Source organism: Podarcis muralis, chromosome 2, assembly GCF_964188315.1.
Source record: "Podarcis muralis chromosome 2, rPodMur119.hap1.1, whole genome shotgun sequence".
NCBI lineage: Eukaryota > Metazoa > Chordata > Lepidosauria > Squamata > Lacertidae > Podarcis > Podarcis muralis.
Window position 1 is genome coordinate 105,840,455 of NC_135656.1, and position 16,702 is coordinate 105,857,156.

The following is a 16,702-nucleotide window of genomic DNA, read 5'->3' on the forward strand; positions in this document are numbered from 1 at the left end:
AAAACCCCTCAGCTTGCATTAACTAGCCACACACAAGGCATGCAAGCTCCACCCCCCAGTCGTTCTTAGACTTCTTATTGGGTGAGCAACACAGCCAAGCAACACAGTTGGAGCCTCCCTCCTCCCTGGCTGGCAGGGAGGGAGGGAGAGGAGCTGCTTCCTTTGAAATTTAAGGGACATCCATCAATAGGGGAGAACAGCGGGGCATGGCGCTGGAATAAGGGACTGTCCCTTCAAATAAGGGACACTTGACAGCTATGCGTCCACATGATGTTCTCTTCCAAATCCCTGCCTTCCCAGATTCCCCCCTCCCCTTCAATCCAGATTTTCTCATACAAGGATATGCCAAAAAGGTTAGGAGAGAATCTGGAGAGAGGAAAGCATCGGAAAACAGGGATTTAGAGGACCACCATATGGACAAGAGATAATTAATGGAGGTACAGAAAGCTTACTGTTTGCATGGAATGACAGCATGGATGAGCCCCAACCCTATCAGTGCACAAAAACCTTGATTCTGCACACCCTTCCTCTCCTGTCTTACCTCAGGGTGCTGCTCAGCAGCTGTGTTCATTTTTTTCCTGCCGCTTGGGAGCTGAGATTCATCGAAGTTGATCTGCAGAAAGAGAACGATATTCTGCCCTCTCAAATTGGGATATATATATAAAATCTTGGATATTCCAGATTCCCGCTGCTTCCTCTCTTTTCGCCACCGCCCGGCCCAATATTTTGTGGAGCGATTAAGTTTGGAATGTGTATAAAACATTGAAAGACTTTAACAGCGGCTCAGTTAACAACTAGGGCAGTGGCCATCCAAAATAAGATTTAAGATTTCGTTTTCTGTTAGGCCTAATATCCAATGACATTCCCAAAGTTAAGAAAAATGTATTCCTTTATGCAACAGCAGCTGCCAAAATATTGATTGCAAAAAACTGGAAGGGGGAGAAAATCCCATCACTATTAGAATGGCAAAACCAACTGTGAGTTTGTAGAAATGGCGGCAATTATTAGAGGCCACTCAAATCAGAGAATAATTAGAGAGTGGGATGGAGTGAAGGAATACATGAAAAAATATGGTTCCGGAATTGAAATATTAATAGAGAATGTGTAAAACGTGCAGGGGTAAGCAACAAAATAATAATAATAGAATCAATTGAATAATTATTAAATTATAAGAATACAACAAGATGGAAGAAGTAAAATATTGAGATCACACATGGGTCTGTTGTACCCAATTACAATTCAATGTATCCCTGTTGTGTTTTCCTGATATTGTAAGTGACCCGGAACTGGTCTGTGACCGTAATAATAAAATTCAACATTCACACATGGGTGAAGGTGAGTGGGGGGGGGTATATGGGAACCTATAATATCGTTTATAATATAATTTGTTAATTGTGTTATATTTACATATAGCAAAGGGAAACCTAGAGCAATTAGATATATTTTAATTTAGGTAATCTATGTAATAGGCTTATGTTAGAAAATGAATATGGATTTTGACTTTGATGTTTGTAAAAAAAAAATTGGTTTTGAAATTAAAAAATAAAATAAAATAGGAAAGGCCTTAGCTGAGCAGTAGGGCAAGTGCTTGGCAGGTAGAAGGTCCCAGGTTCAAAGGCCCTGCATTTCCAGTCAGGACTGAGAGAGACGCCCTGTCTGAAGAACTGCTTCCTGTAAGTGTAGGCAATTGTTGTTGTTGTTGTTGTTGTTGTTGTTGTTGTTGTTGTTGTTGTTGTTGTTATTTATACCTCGCCCATCTGGCTGGGCTTCCCCAGCCACTCTGGGCGGCTTCCAACAAAATATTAAAATACCGTAATGCTTTCAAACATTAAAAGCTTCCCTAAACAGGGCTGCCTTCAGATGTCTTCTAAAAGTCTGGTAGTTGTTCTCTTTGACATCTGGTGGGAGGGCGTTCCACAGGGTGGGTGCCACTACCAAGAAGGCCCTCTGCCTGGTTCCCTGTAACTTGGCTTCTCACAGCGAGGGAACTGCCAGAAGGCTCTCGGAGTTGGACCTCAGTGTCTGGGCTGAACAATGGGGGTGGAGACGCAATCCCAGGTTCTGCTCACACACAACTGGGGGGTGGGGCGGCAGCAGATGGAATCTCCATGGTGTCTTTTGTGAAAAGTCAGGATAGAACAATGGGGGTGGAGACCCCGTTTAGGGCTTTAAAAGTCAGCACCAACACTTTGAATTGTGCTCAGAAATGTAGTGGGAGCCAATGTAGGTCTTTCATTTGGTCTCGGCGGCTGCTCCCAGTCACCAGTCTAGCTGCCGCATTCTGGAGGATTAGACTATTCTCCACCAGGGCCAGGGCTTTTCAGTGACGGCTCCAATCTGGTGGAATGCTCTCTCCCACAAGACCAGGGCCCTGCAGGACTTGATCTCCTTCTGCAGGACCTGTAAGACAGAGCTATTCCGCCTGGCCTTCAGTTTGAATTAGGTAAAAAGGTAAAGGTACCCCTGCCCGTACGGGCCAGTCTTGACAGACTCTAGGGTTGTGCGCCCATCTCACTCAAGAGGCCGGGGGCCAGCGCTGTCCGGAGACACTTCCGGGTCACGTGGCCAGCATGACATCGCTGCTCTGGCGAGCCAGAGCCGCACACGGAAACGCCGTTTACCTTCCTGCTAGTAAGCGGTCCCTATTTATCTACTTGCACCCGGGGGTGCTTTCGAACTGCTAGGTGGGCAGGCGCTGGGACCGAACAACGGGAGCGCACCCCGCCGCGGGGATTCGAACTGCCGACCTTTCGATCAGCAAGCCCTAGGCGCTGAGGCTTTAACCCACAGCGCCACCCGCGTCCCAGTTTGAATTAGCCTGATCCTCTATTCCCTTTTCCCTTTCCTCTTCCAGGAAGAAACCCTTTCTGGGACTCCCCATTTCAATTCTTCCCTGGTCTCCTTGCTGGCCCTAGTAGGACCAACATGGCCAGTTAGCCCTGGTGATCATTCGATATCTACTGACTGGGGTCCCCCCACCACATGACCCCTGAATTTTTGAATTTTATTGACATTGAAGCTCCATTTACGTTGTTTTTATGCTGTTTTTAAGTCGCATTTTAATCAATGTTTTATATTTGCTGTTAGCCGCCCGGAGCCTGGTTTTTAAACCGGGAAGGGTGGGGTATAAATAAAATTTTATTATTATTATTTATTATTATATAAGTATTTGGCATTTTGCAGACTAATCATGGCTGCTGTGAACTGCCCTAAAATCCATGGATGAAGGGAGGTATACAAATTTAATATAAACAAACAAACAAATAAACGTGGGTTCCTTCGGTGAGGAAGTTAATCTAAATTTCAACTGTAGGGAAGGCAGAGACAAAGTGAGTAGGCGGCCAATAATAATAAGCCAACTAGGTAAAACACATGCAATTACGCACCTCTGTTCCAGATCTATTATTCCACAATAGCTACCACAGCTAGGATGCGGGCTTTTAAGCATTTAAGCTTCGTGGCTCCACTTCGACATGCAATTGGCAAGAAAAAGATCTACCTTTTAGAATATCACACACAAGCTTACGTCGTAATAAATCAGCTGGTCTTTTAAAGCTGCCACTAAACTCTCTGGAGACAAGAAAAAAAGAGGAAATTTCAGGGGTGGCAGATTTGTGCCTGAATTGAGTCCATCTGACCCCAATCCCACTGACTTTTCAACTCATTGGGTGCAATTGTGTGGATGCTGCTGAGGGGACAGAAATTTGCCTTCCCAAGCTGTTTTATACCGAGTTAGACCATTGGTCCTGTAACTGTCTACACAGACTGGCAGTTCTGGATCGCCTGGATTTCAGAAGTAGAATCTAACCCTGCCTGGAGACCCAAGACCTACTGAATGCAGAACAGATGTTCTGTCGCTGGGTTAAGAGGGTCTCAATTTCTGCCCATTTCAACCTCCTGAAGGCCACCCAGGCCAAAGAGAGAGCTTAAGGCTTGCCCACGTTCCCCAGCACCGCTGTACCTCAAGATCTTTCCGCTCAGGACCTCCTGCAGCCTTTGCAAAATTTCCACTTTGGACGTCGGCACTCGCGGCGTCTCTGCGCTCCAGCATTTCTGCAACAGGCGATCGGTAAAGCGGACTAGCTCCTTGAGTTGACCAACTACGCCCGTTCCCAGCGCCAGCCCCAAACAAAATCCAAAAGTGGGGGGAAGGAAGGAAGGAAGGAAGGTGAGCTCGGCAGCATCAACGCCTCCAACGACGTAAGGGGGAGCGATGGGTGGAAGGAACCAAAGGATGCTGAACTTGCGCGCGGCTAGTCCTCATGAAGGCGGAAGGAAAACGGGGGCAAAGTGCCTTCGCGTCGCGAGAGAAGAGCATGAAGCTACAGGTGGAAGAAACCATTTCAACGGCGGGGGGATGGTGAACTTGGTAAGGACCCCCTCCCCAAACAAACCTACTGAGTAGAAGAAGCCTACTACTAAAAGTACATCCATAAAAAGCCCCCACTCCCCACACCAGGTATATCCTGCTAGTGGAACGACCTCTCCTCTTTGTTATTCAGAAAGAAAGAAAGAAAGAAAGAGAGAGAGAGAGAGAGAGAGAGAGAGAGAGAGAGAGAAGAGCACCAGAGCTGGGTCTGATCCTGGCCCAAGATGATCTCAAGTGTCTCTCTGAAGAAGTGTGTATGCACACGAAAGTTTATACCAGAACAAACTTGGTTGGAGGTGCTACTGGACATTTTTATTATTATTCTTTAATTTCAGTTGTCTCTCTGAGCATCTTCAGGTTGTGTCGCCTTGGATCTGATTAACCACATATTTCGGAGCAATGGTGACGTGGCTTTAAGCATATTTGACCCTGGCACAAAAGCCATTTTTTAAAATTCTGAAGTAGCTTCCTTAGGGAGAGGGTCAGAGGAGGTTTCTTAAGAGACACTCCCTTAGCCTGAGCCCCTCTTGGCTGAGAGAAGGAAGGAGATCAGCACCAAAAATGTTCATTGTGAATCCTGATGGGGGAACCAGTATACTGGGATTTGTTCGTTGAAGTGCTGGTACCTAACCATCACATCTCAAAGCAAGTACCCCAAAACAGAGTTTAAAAAAAGGGGGGAGCAAAAACTAGACAAGTGTCTGTCTGGAGTCTCAAGTGCCAGAAAACAAGTATTTCTTCTCTTCTAACTGGAGAGCAAGTGTGATACAGTACTTGCTACTGCAGCTGGCAAAAGCGCAAGCTGGCTGGACTGGCTGGTTGTATGATGAGGCACAACAGAAAGAAATGTTGATGGGTGGGAGAAAGATGAGGTTACAGTTTAATCTGTCAATGCATAAAGTGCTCATTACAAAACAGCCAGCAGAAATCCAGGAAGTGAAGCTTTTTTCTTTCTTTCTTTCCCCAGCCACTGCATGCAAGGACAAGCTCCACTTGCTGAATATCTGCTAGTTGTGCAGGTGATAAAAGCATTGGAGCTGGGTTAGAAAAGTTGACAGTCCTACTTAAGAACGATAGATAAGGTAAATTGTTGTTGTTGATTAGTCATTTAGTCGCGTCTGACTCTTCGAGACCCCATGGACCAGAGCACGCCAGGCACTCCTGTCTTCCACTGCCTCCCGCAGTTTGGTCAGACTCATGTTTGTAGCTTCAAGAACACTGCCCAACCCTCTTGTCCTCTGTCGTCCCCTTCTCCATGTGTCCTCCATCTTTCCCAACATCAGGGTCTTTTCCAGGGAGTCTTCTCTTCTCATGAGGTGGCCAAAGTATTGGAGCCTCAGCTTCAGGATCTGTCCTTCCAGTGAGCACTCAGGGCTGATTTCCTTCAGAATGGATAGGTTTGATCTTCTTGCAGTCCATGGGCCTCTCAATAGTCTCCTCCAGCACCATAATTCAAAGGCATCAATTCTTCGGTGATCAGCCTTCTTTATGGTCCAGCTCTCACTTCCATGCATCACTACTGGGAAACCATAGCTTTTACTATACGGACCTTTGTTGGCAAGGTGATGTCTCTGCTTTTTAAGATGCTGTCTAGGTTTGTCATTGCTTTCCTCCCAAGAAGCAGGCGTCTTTTAATTTCATGGCTGCTGTCACCATCTGCAGTGATCATGGAGCCCAAGAAAGTAAAATCTCTCACTGCCTCCATTTCTTCCCCTTCTATTTGCCAGGAGGTGATGGGACCAGTGGCCATGATCTTCGTTTTTTTGATGTTGAGCTTCAGACCATATTTTGCGTTCTCCTCTTTCACCCTCAATAAAAGGTTCTTTAATTCCTCCTCACTTTCTGCCATCAAGGTTGTGTCATCTGCATATCTGAGGTTGTTTATATTTATTCCGGCAATCTTAAGAACGATAGACAAGGTAAATACCTCATATAATAACAGTGGTAATTCTTCATAACTGTCAGCAGGGGGAGCCATTACTTCTGATGGAAGAGCTTTGGTAAAAGGCATGGCCTCTGATTCCTTAGCAAACTCTTGGAATATTGAAAAATATGCAAGCTGGGTTTCACCCTGACAGGGAAAGAAGTGGGCATCAGAAATGATATTCATGAATGGGGTTGTGCTACTAGAGCAGTACAGAACAGGCAGCTTTCATCCATCCATTAGTTAATTGGATTTGCTCGGCTGGCCAACCAAGGTTCATTGCAATAGGCACAACTTCACCCAAATGCTGAAAAAGATGGAGGCGTTTTAATTCCTGCCTATCTGGGAGCTGCCATAGATTTGGAGAGTTGGAAAGGACCTCATAGGAATGCAATAAACTGCCTTATACTGAATCAGACCCTTTGTTCATCTAGCTCAGTACTGTCTACACTGACTGGCAGCTGCTGTCTGGGAATTCAGACAAGGTAAAAAAAAAAAAGGTAAATAGGGACACGGGTGGTGCTGTGGGTTAAACCACAGAGCCTAGGACTTGCTGATCAGAAGATCGGCGGTTCGAATCCCCGTGATGGGGTGAGCTCCCATTGCTCGGTCCCTGCTCCTGCCAACCTAGCAGTTCGAAAGCACGTCAAAGTGCAAGTAGATAAATAGGTACCACTACAGCGGGAAGGTAAATGGTGTTTCCGTGCGCTGCTCTGGTTCGCCAGAAGCGGCTTAGTCATGCTGGCCACATGACCCAGAAGCTGTATGCTGGCTCCCTCGGCCAGTAAAGCGAGATGAGCGCCGCAACCCCAGAGTCGTCTGCAACTGGAGCTAATGGTCAGGGGTCCCTTAACCTTTACGTAAAAAAAGGTAAAGGACCCCTGGATGGTCCAGTCAAAGGCAACTATGGCGCTGCGGCACTCATCTCGCTTTCAGGCTGAGGGAGCCGGCGTTTGTCCACAGACAGCTTTCCGGGTCATGTGTCCAGAAGGACTAAACTGCTTCTCGCGCAACGGTACACTTTGACAGAAGCCAAAGCACATGGAAATTTCGTTTACCTTCCCACTGCAGTGGTACCTATTTATCTACTCGCACTGGCGTGCTTTTGAACTGCTAGGTTGGCAGGAGCTGGGACAGAGCAACGGGAGCTCATCCCATCACGAGGATTCGAACTACTGACCTTCCGGTCGGCAAACCCAAGAGGCTCAGTGGTTTAGACCACAGCGCCGCCCACGTCCCTATTTTCAGAAAAGAGTCACTCCCAGTCCTACCTGTAGATGCCAGGGGTGAATTTGGGACTCTCTGCATGCACTTGCAGATGCTCTGCTGAAGAGCTGCAGCACATCGCAAGATCATCTAGTACAATCGCCCACCAATGCAGGAAATGCACCACTGCAGCACCTTCTGTTTAAAAACCTCTAGCAAAGATTAGTCCATCTCCGACTAAACACCAGGAAGAATTGGCCTCCACAGTCATTTACGGACACACTGTTAAGACTGTGTTCATGAAAGACAATCTCGCTCAGCTATGAGTAATCGCCAAAGAAGGACAGAATATATTTTTTTTATGTAGGCTAAAATGACAAGTCCATGTGACAGCTCTTCAAATATTTGAAGACAGCTCTTATATCGCCATTTAATCATCTCTTCTCCCGTGCTAAACATACCTAGCTCCTTCAACTTGTTAAAAAATAAGCTTTTGGTCTCCAGGGCATCTGCCATCCTCCTCTGGGCATGGAATGCACATTGTCTCCATCAGAAGTGTAGCTGGCAACCCTAAACCTGCCCTAGCCTCAGGGTAGGTGGTAGTACCTCCCTCTCTGCCAGTCAATTAAAAAAAATGTTTAAAGGGAATCAGATGGAATGTAAATTTAAAGCATTCCACCAAGGAGATGGCAAACCACAAACCCCTTGGTATCTGAGGAAGTGTGTATGCTCATGAAAGCTCATACCAATAACAAATTTAGGTAAAGGTAAAGGGACCCCTGACCATTAGGTCAAGTCATGACTGAGCCTGGGGTTGCGGCGCTCATCTTGCTTTATTGGCCGAGGGAGCCGGTGTACAGCTTCCAGGTCATGTGGCCATCATGACTAAGCCGCTTCTGGCGAACCAGATCAGCGCACGGAAACGCCGTCTACCTTCCCGCCGGAGCGGTACCTATTTATCTACTTGCACTTTGTGTTTTCGAACTGCTAGGTTGGCAGGAGAGCAGGGCTGAGCAACGGGCGCTCACCCCGTCGCGGGGATTCAAACTGCCAACCTTCTGATTGGAAAGCCCAAGGCTCTGTGGTTTAACCCACAGCGCCACCCGCATCCTATAACAAACTTAGCTGGTCTCTAAGGTGCTACTGGAAGGATTTTTTTTATTTTGTTTGGACTACGGCAGACCAAAATGGCTACCTATCTGTAACACAAACCTCAGTTCCTGCCCCCTGAGACTCAGTCAACCAAATTAGGGGGCTGCCAACTGACCTGCTCCAAGCCATTTAAAGAGAGATTTGTTATGCAGAAACCAAGACTGGAAGCTTTTCAGGTCATGGAGCAAAACATGATCACCTGCTAATTGCCAGGAGTTCAAATTGCCATTAAGAGGAACACAGGTTTCCTTAATTGTGCCAATGCAATTTAAACCTTGGGGGGAAAGGCTACAATACTTCCTTTTAAAAAAATGCTTAGGGTGAATTTACATATGTATTTTTTAAACAATTAAAGAGCGGGAGAAGTAAGAGTGCCAGCCATACCAAATCATTTGGAGCTATATACACATGTTGGATTGCATACATCTATGCAAAATCGAAAAGCAAATGTATACTTATTATGCAATTAAGTTGTTAATATGCTGTATAATTAGCATGTCTATTATATGATCCTTGCTTCTGTTAGACTGTGAGCTCCCTTCTAACCAAAATGTTTGACTAAAATGAGCATATTCTCTTTGTGCTTGGTCTCTTTGAATGAGATGAGCAAACCTCACACTTTCTTTCCTGTGTGCTGTAGCTACTTACTTTGTCACTCATAGACAGAAGGGAGATTGCTTTTCTCCCATTAGCCAGCTATTAATGTAAGAGCAGTAATTAACATCTTTTTAATAAACTCATAACGCTTTCTACTCACAACCTCCTCTGTGTAAGTGAGCCAAACTCTGATTAAAAGGGGAATGTTGGGCCTTGTTATCTTTGGATGGTAGCAAGCAGGCTCATCACGGAAAAGCGTAAATGGACTTTACCACTAAATGCAGAAGACCTTGGTCTTCCCTAAAACAGTGACATCCTGTGAAAAGAAGGTGGGATACATGATTCTCAGTATCCTCACAATAACCCTGTAAGGTCGGCTGGGCTGAGAGAAAATGGCTGGCTCAAGGAGGATGGAGTAGGGATTCGAATCTGGATCTCATCAATCCTAGTCTGACATTGCTGGTCCAAATCAGAAGCTGGAAATTTGGCTTCCTCTAATTATACACCCATTTTTAAAAATCAGTCCATTATCGGTGTAGCCTTTTATAATAATTAACCTGGTTTGCGGCCCTTTCTCCTACTGTGGTCCCAATGTGTGATGGTCATGTGGACAGCAAAACTATGAGCCCGGAATTTTGGGATTGTCTCCAAAACTGTGCCAAAGTTCTGCAGGTGTTTTTGCAGCATTTTGCAGTGAAAACCCGGTGCTTTGCAGTGCCAGGCAAACTGAACAATTGCTACATCAAACATGGGTTTTGTACCCCTGTCCATTAGGTTCAGTCGTGGACGACTCTGGGGTTGCACACTCATCTCGCTCTATAGGCTGAGGGAGCCGGCGTTTGTCCGCAGACAGTTTTTCCGGGTTGTGTGGCCAGCATGACTAAGCCGCTTCTGGAGAACCAGAGCAGCGCACGGAAATGCTGTTTCCCGCCGGAGCGGTGCCTATTTATCTACTTGCACTTGATGTGCTTTCAAACTGCTAGGTGGGCAGGAGCTGGAACCGAACAACGGGAGCTCACCCCGTCGCGGGGATTCGAACCGCCGACTTTCCGTTCGGCAAGCCCTAGGCTCTGTGGTTTAGACCACAGCGCCACCTGCATCCCTTAACCTTAACTACAAACCACAAAATTTGGGATCCCCTCCAAACCGGTGCCAAACCATTGCAGTTGTTTTACAGTGGCCCATGTGGACAGCGCAAGTAGATAAATAGATACCGCTCCGGCGGGAAGGTAAACGGTGTTTCCGTGTGCTGCTCTGGTTCACCAGAAGCGGCTTAGTCATGCTGGCCACGTGACCTGGAAGCTGTCAGCGGACAAACACCGGCTCCCTCGACCTATAGAACGAGATGAGCGCACAACCCCAGAGTCGGCCACGACTGGACCTAATGGTCAGGGGTACCTTTACCTTTAAGTGGACAGAGGAGATAAGCCCACTGACTACCTTTGCTTGTGCTGAGAGTCATAACCAAACACTGATGTACCATGGTTTGTTTGTTTTGTGTGTGGGGGCGTTTCCCATAAAACAACCTTCCCACCTTATTTTGATGGACAAAATTAATTGCAAGAATATGAATGCCCTAGGATGATGGACTTGTAGGTCTTACCATCTGATGAATTGAAAAAGGATCTTTTGATGGGCTGAAAGATGGGCTATAAATGTAAGGAAGTAAGAGAGAAAGGCATTTTGGCTAGAAAGAACCCTTTTTTTGATGCTGCAGTACCTAGAGCTAAATTGCTTAAGGGTGAAAACAGCGAAGACGTCACTTGCTTGTTCCTTGCTTGGCCTAGATAGTCAGCGAAGTGGATGACTTTCTTCCGAGCTGTGATATTCAAAGGAAGATTCAGACAGGCTGCAGTCCATCCTATTGTCCCAGATTCCTGGTAGTGTTGTTTTCTTTCTCTCAGTCACACCCAACCTGCATTGTTTTGCAATTATATAGCACTTTTGAGGGTGAGCGGAGGGTCATACAAAAGTTCTCGGCTTCCCCAGAGGGTAGGAATAGATCTAAGGCACTTAAAAATGATAGGAGAGTAGATTTTAGTTGAACATTGGGAGAAGCTTCTGGAAGCTTCTTGATAACTTCTCCCTCCACCACTGGAGGACTCTGAATATCAAGTTGCTGAGGATCACAAGTGGCTGTTGCTTCTTGTGGTTTTCCCACCTGGTTGGCCACTGTGAGAACAGGATGGTGGACCAAGTAGACCAGGGGTCAGCAAACTTTTTCAGTTGTGGGCCGATCCACCGTCCCTCAGACCATGTGGGGGGCCAGACTACATTTTGAAAAAGAAAATGAACGAATTTCAATGCCCCACAAATAACCCAGAGGTGCATTTTAAATAAAAGCACACATTCTACTCATGTAAAAACACCGCCCCACAAATAACCCAGAGATGCATTTTAAATAAAAGAACACATTCTACAGTGGTACCTCGGGTTACATACGCTTCAGGTTACAGACTCCGCTAACCCAGGAATAGTGCCTCGGGTTAAGAACTTTGCTTCAGGATGAGAACAGAAATCGTGCGGCGGCGTGGCAGCAGCAGCAGCAGCAGGAGGAGGAGGAGGCCCCATTAGCTAAAGTGGTACCTCAGGTTAAGAACAGTTTCAGGTTAAGAACAGACCTCCGGAACGAATTAAGTACGTAACCAGAGGTACCACTGTAATCATGTAAAAACACACTGATTCCTGGACTGTCCGCGGGCCGGATTGAGAAGGCGATTGGGCCGCATCGGGCCCCTGGGCCTTAGGTTGCCTACCCATGGAGTAGACCATTGGCTTGACCCACCAGGGCTCTTCTCATGTTCTTGTGGTAAGAACAGTTCAAATAATGGACCAACAATGGACCAACTAGCAGGGGGGAGGGTTTACCCTCACTAAGGGTCTCTTTGAACAACCACTGTTGGGGACGCATCAGGCAAGAAATGGGACAAAAGTGGCCTTCAAACTCTGTGGTTTTGTAGTTATGTCTGGCTTGGCCTACGCATGCAACAGAATGAGGTGAGGGAAGCAAGATATAGCATGAACGGCATCACTTCTGGTGGTCCAGGGTGTGCACGTGCCAATATAGGACATGTTCCCATGTTAGGACACGGGTGGCGCTGTGGTCTAAACCGCTGAGCCTCTTGGGCTTGCCGATCAGAAGGTTGGCGGTTCGAATCCCTGCAACGGGGTGAGCTCCCGTTGCTCGGTCCAGCTCCTGCCAACCTAGCAGTTCAAAAGCATAGCAGTATGAGTAGATAAATAGGTACCATTACAGCGGGAAGGTAAATGGTGTTTCCGTGTGCTCTGGTTGCCATCACGGTGTCCCGTTGTGCCAGAAGCGGGTTAGTCCTGCTGGCCACATGACCCGGAAAGCTGTCTGTGGACAAACACTAACTTCCTCGGCCTGAAAGCGAGATGAGCACCGCAACCCCAGAGTCGCCTTTGACTGGACTTAACCGTCCAGGGGTCCTTTACCTTTACCTTTACCTTTACCTTACCTATGTCCCCATTACAGATAGGTAGCCGTTTTGGTCTGCCATAGTCAAAACAAAAAATTTTTTTCCTTCCAGTAGCACCTTAAAGACCAACTAAGTTAGTTCTTGGTATGAGCTTTCGTGTGCATGCACACTTCTTCAGATACACTCTGGTGAGGTTGATGGACTTCCATTTCATGCGGCTCAATGTGGTGCCTTCCATAGTTCCATGTCCCCATGTTACAAAAGTAAGCAAATTCCCTGACTAGAACATTGTGGAGAAAAAGGGTCAATGAAAACCTTGCCGTAGTGTGCAGTGGCTGAAAAAAGAGGCCAATTTTTGTTTGAGATGATTAGGAATGGGTTTGAAAATGAAGTCATACCCACAACGTACATTTAAAGCACATGATTTCCCCCTAATAATCCTGGCAGACCTTCCAAGTGTCCCTGTTTTCCAGGGACAGTCCTGGCTTTACAGAAGCTGTCCTGGGTTCTGATTTGATCCTGGAATGTCCTGCTTTTCATTAGGACGTCCATATTTTCATCGGAGAAACGGTGGAGGTTATGTGCTAAGAACTGTAGTTTACCCCTTACAGAGCTACAGAGCCTGGCACTCTGAGCAAATTACAATTCCTAGAAATTGAAATTTTGCCCAGCTCTGGTTACTCAGAAAGGTGAGCTGGGAAAGGCTCGGGAAAGGGCAACCCAAATGATGGATGGAATGAATCAACTCCCCTGTGAGGAAAAGTTATTACATTTGGGGCTTTTAAGTTGGGTGTGTGTGTGAATGGTAAGTAAAGGCAGACACGATAGAGGTGTTTAAAATTATGTAGGGTGTGGTGAATGTAGACAGAGAAGAGTTTTTCTCCTCTTGTATTACTTGGGGCCATCCAATGAAGCTGTTTGCCAACAGATTCGGAGCAGACAACGTACTTCTTCGCACAGCGCAGGGTTCAGCTATGGAATTCACTCCCTCAGGCCACCATTTTGGATGCCTTTAAAAGAGGGCAAGACTAATTCACAGGGGATAAGGCTACAAATGGCTACTTTCAAGATGGCTCTGTGTTTCCTCCACTGTCTGAGGCAGTCTGCCTTTGGCCAGCAGTTGTTGGGGATCATAAGCAGCAGTGGGCCTCTGTTTGGTAAACTGGATCCTGGCCTAGACAGGCCTTGGAGCTGACCCAGCAGGGCTCGCCTTATGTTCTGGTGACTGGCAGGACAGAAGCCAGGGATCCCAAACCGTAGGTGGAGTCAGAGCCAAGGACAGGTGGAGGCAACCCAGACCAGTGTTGTTTCAAGCCTCTCCTCAGGCAACACTGAGACCAAGGAGGAGGAGGCTGACAGCCAGGACCACCCCTGGGTCTGTCTGTAAGTAAGAAGGCAGGCAGCTAGACAGATAGTGGCAGAGATCTGGCTGAGGTTGGTCGGGCAGTGCCTCCTTTGCCCTGATGGATCAGACCAGCTTCCTCTGGGACAGAGTAGGCCTGAGTTCAAATTCTCACTCAGCCAGAAAGCTCACTTGGTGCCTTGGGGTCTGCCTGTCTGTCTGTCTGTGTCTCTCTGTCTCTCACCTCACAGGGTTGTTGTGAGGATGTTGTTGTTTAGTCGTTTAGTCGTGTCCGACTCTTCGTGACCCCATGGACCAGAACATGCCAGGCACTCCTGTCTTCCACTGCCTCCCGCAGTTTGCTCAAACTCATGCTGGTAGCTTCGAGGACACTGTCCAACCATCTCGTCCTCTGTCGCCCCCTTCTCCTTGTGCCCTCCATCTTTCCCAACATCAGGGTCTTTTCCAGGGAGTCTTCTCTTCTCATGAGGTGGCCAAAGTATTGGAGCCTCAGCTTCAGGATCTGTCCTTCCAGTGAGCACTCAGGGCTGATTTCCTTCAGAATGGAGAGGTTTGATCTTCTTGCAGTCCATGGGACTCTCAAGAGTCTCCTCCAGCACCATAATTCAAAAGCATCAATTCTTCGGCGATCAGCCTTCTATATGGTCCAGCTCTCACTTCCATACATCACTACAGGGAAAACCATAGCTTTAACTGTGAGGATAATATGGTTCATATATGCTGCCCTGAACATCTTGGAGGAATGGTGAGAATAAAGTTATCACAACAACAACAACAACAACAACTAACAGGCAAGAGGGGTGCACTTGGTCTTTCAAAATGTCTCCACCCTAATTGTGGTTAGAGAAACTGAGCGGACCATTTCACTGATTTTTCTCCAGTTGGTGTGGAAAATTATCCGACAGTTTCTCAAGGTCTAGGAGTCACAATTGGCAGCAGAAAGAGCACATCTCTCCTTCCTTCCTTCCTTCCTTCCTTCCTTCCTTCATTCCTTCCTTCTTCCCTTCCTTCCTTCCTTCCTTCCTTCCACCTTTTTTTTTTTTTTGGGATGCTGCTGCTACAAGAGGCAACAGCTGCAACTGTGCTGGCAGCTTGGCAACCCTTTTGCATCCTCCACAATGCCCAGGACCGAATGCCATTCCACGGCCATGTGTTGGCGGTGGAGAACAGCATCTGCCTCAAAAAGAGGGGGAGAGGGAGAGAGAGAATGAATGGTGGAGAAGACTCATAGGAAATGATGCAAAGCACCCTTCTTTTTCCAGAGTGGTTGAGTTAAAACCAAACCACCACCACCCATGTCAGAAATTCTTCTGGGGCGGAGGATGCCTTCTGAGAAATTTCAGCTCGGCTGTAAATAATAATAATAATAATAATAATAATAATAATAATAATAATAATGATGATGATGATGATGATGATGTTATGCAGAAGCCATATAACAGCAGCTCCTTCCAGCCAGCCAAGGCAGAGCTTGCCATGTATTTAATGGCCAAGTTAATCCCTGTTGATAGAAAATGTTTCTTGCCTTCTAGCTGCTGTTTATAGAATGCCTCTGGCCTCTGACTGCGTCTGTTCCTTTGGGGCCGCCTGGCTTTGCCTCTTCTCTTCTATTTGGCAAGAAGCTAACAAAAGGCATTAGCTCCTGTCTTTTAAAAGCAGAGTCAGGATGTTGTGAACCCAGGAGAGTGCTGATTTGGTGACCGCTGCCGGTCATCTGCGATAGGATGACCATACCTAAACATACCTAGCTCCCTCAACTGTTCCTCTCAAGGCCTGGTTTCCAGACCTTGATCGTCTTGGTTGCCCTCCTCTGCTCACATGCCAGCTTTTCAACATCCTTCTTAAACTGTGGTGCCCAGAACTGGACACAGTATTCCAAGCGTGGTTTGACCAAGACAGAATAGAGCATTACTATGACTTCCCCTGATCTGGACACTATACAGTCATACCTCGGGATAAATACACTTCAGGTTGAGCGCGTTTGGGTTGCACTCCGCAGCGACCCAGAAGTAACGGAATACTTTACTTCTGGGTTTTGCCGCTCGCGCATGCGCAGAAGATCAAAATGACGTCACATGCATGCGCAGAAGCGACGAAACACGACCCGCGCACGCGCAGACGTGCTGTCGCGTCTTATGTTATGTTCAGGATGCGAACGGGGCTCCGGAATGGATCCCATTCACATCCCAAGGTACCACTGTACTTCTGTTGATGTAGCCTAGAATGGCATTAGCTTTTTATGCTGTTGCATCACACTGTTGACTCATATTAAGCTAGACCCCTACTTTCTTTTCATATCAGTGGCAGATCTTGGGGTCTCAAATTTCAGCAGCGCCCTGTGTTATGCCAAAATTCGGAGGGGGGCCTCTCTCCTTCCATTCTGCGTCATAGTTGTGGCACCCCAACCAGGCACACTCTCTTCATCTTCTTCTTCTTCTTCTTCTTCTTCTTCTTCTTCTTCTTCTTCTTCTTCTTCTTCTTCTTCTTCTTCTTCTTCCCTAAATCCACCTCTGTTCACCTGTACCAGGCATCCCCCATCTTACATTTGCACAGCTGGTTATTCCTGTCTAAGCGTAGAACCTTACCTATGTCCCTACTAAAATTCATTTTGTAAGTTTGGGCCCAGTTCTGCAATCTATTAAGGTCATTTT

The 16,702-nt window shown here is 46.8% G+C and overlaps 1 protein-coding gene across 1 annotated transcript in view; it reads left to right on the forward strand.

Moving 5' to 3' along the window:
- The window catches only part of LOC114592123 (kyphoscoliosis peptidase-like), a 201,021-nt gene that overhangs the window by 148,294 nt on the left and 36,025 nt on the right, over positions 1 to 16,702 (forward strand). The window lies entirely within an intron of this gene.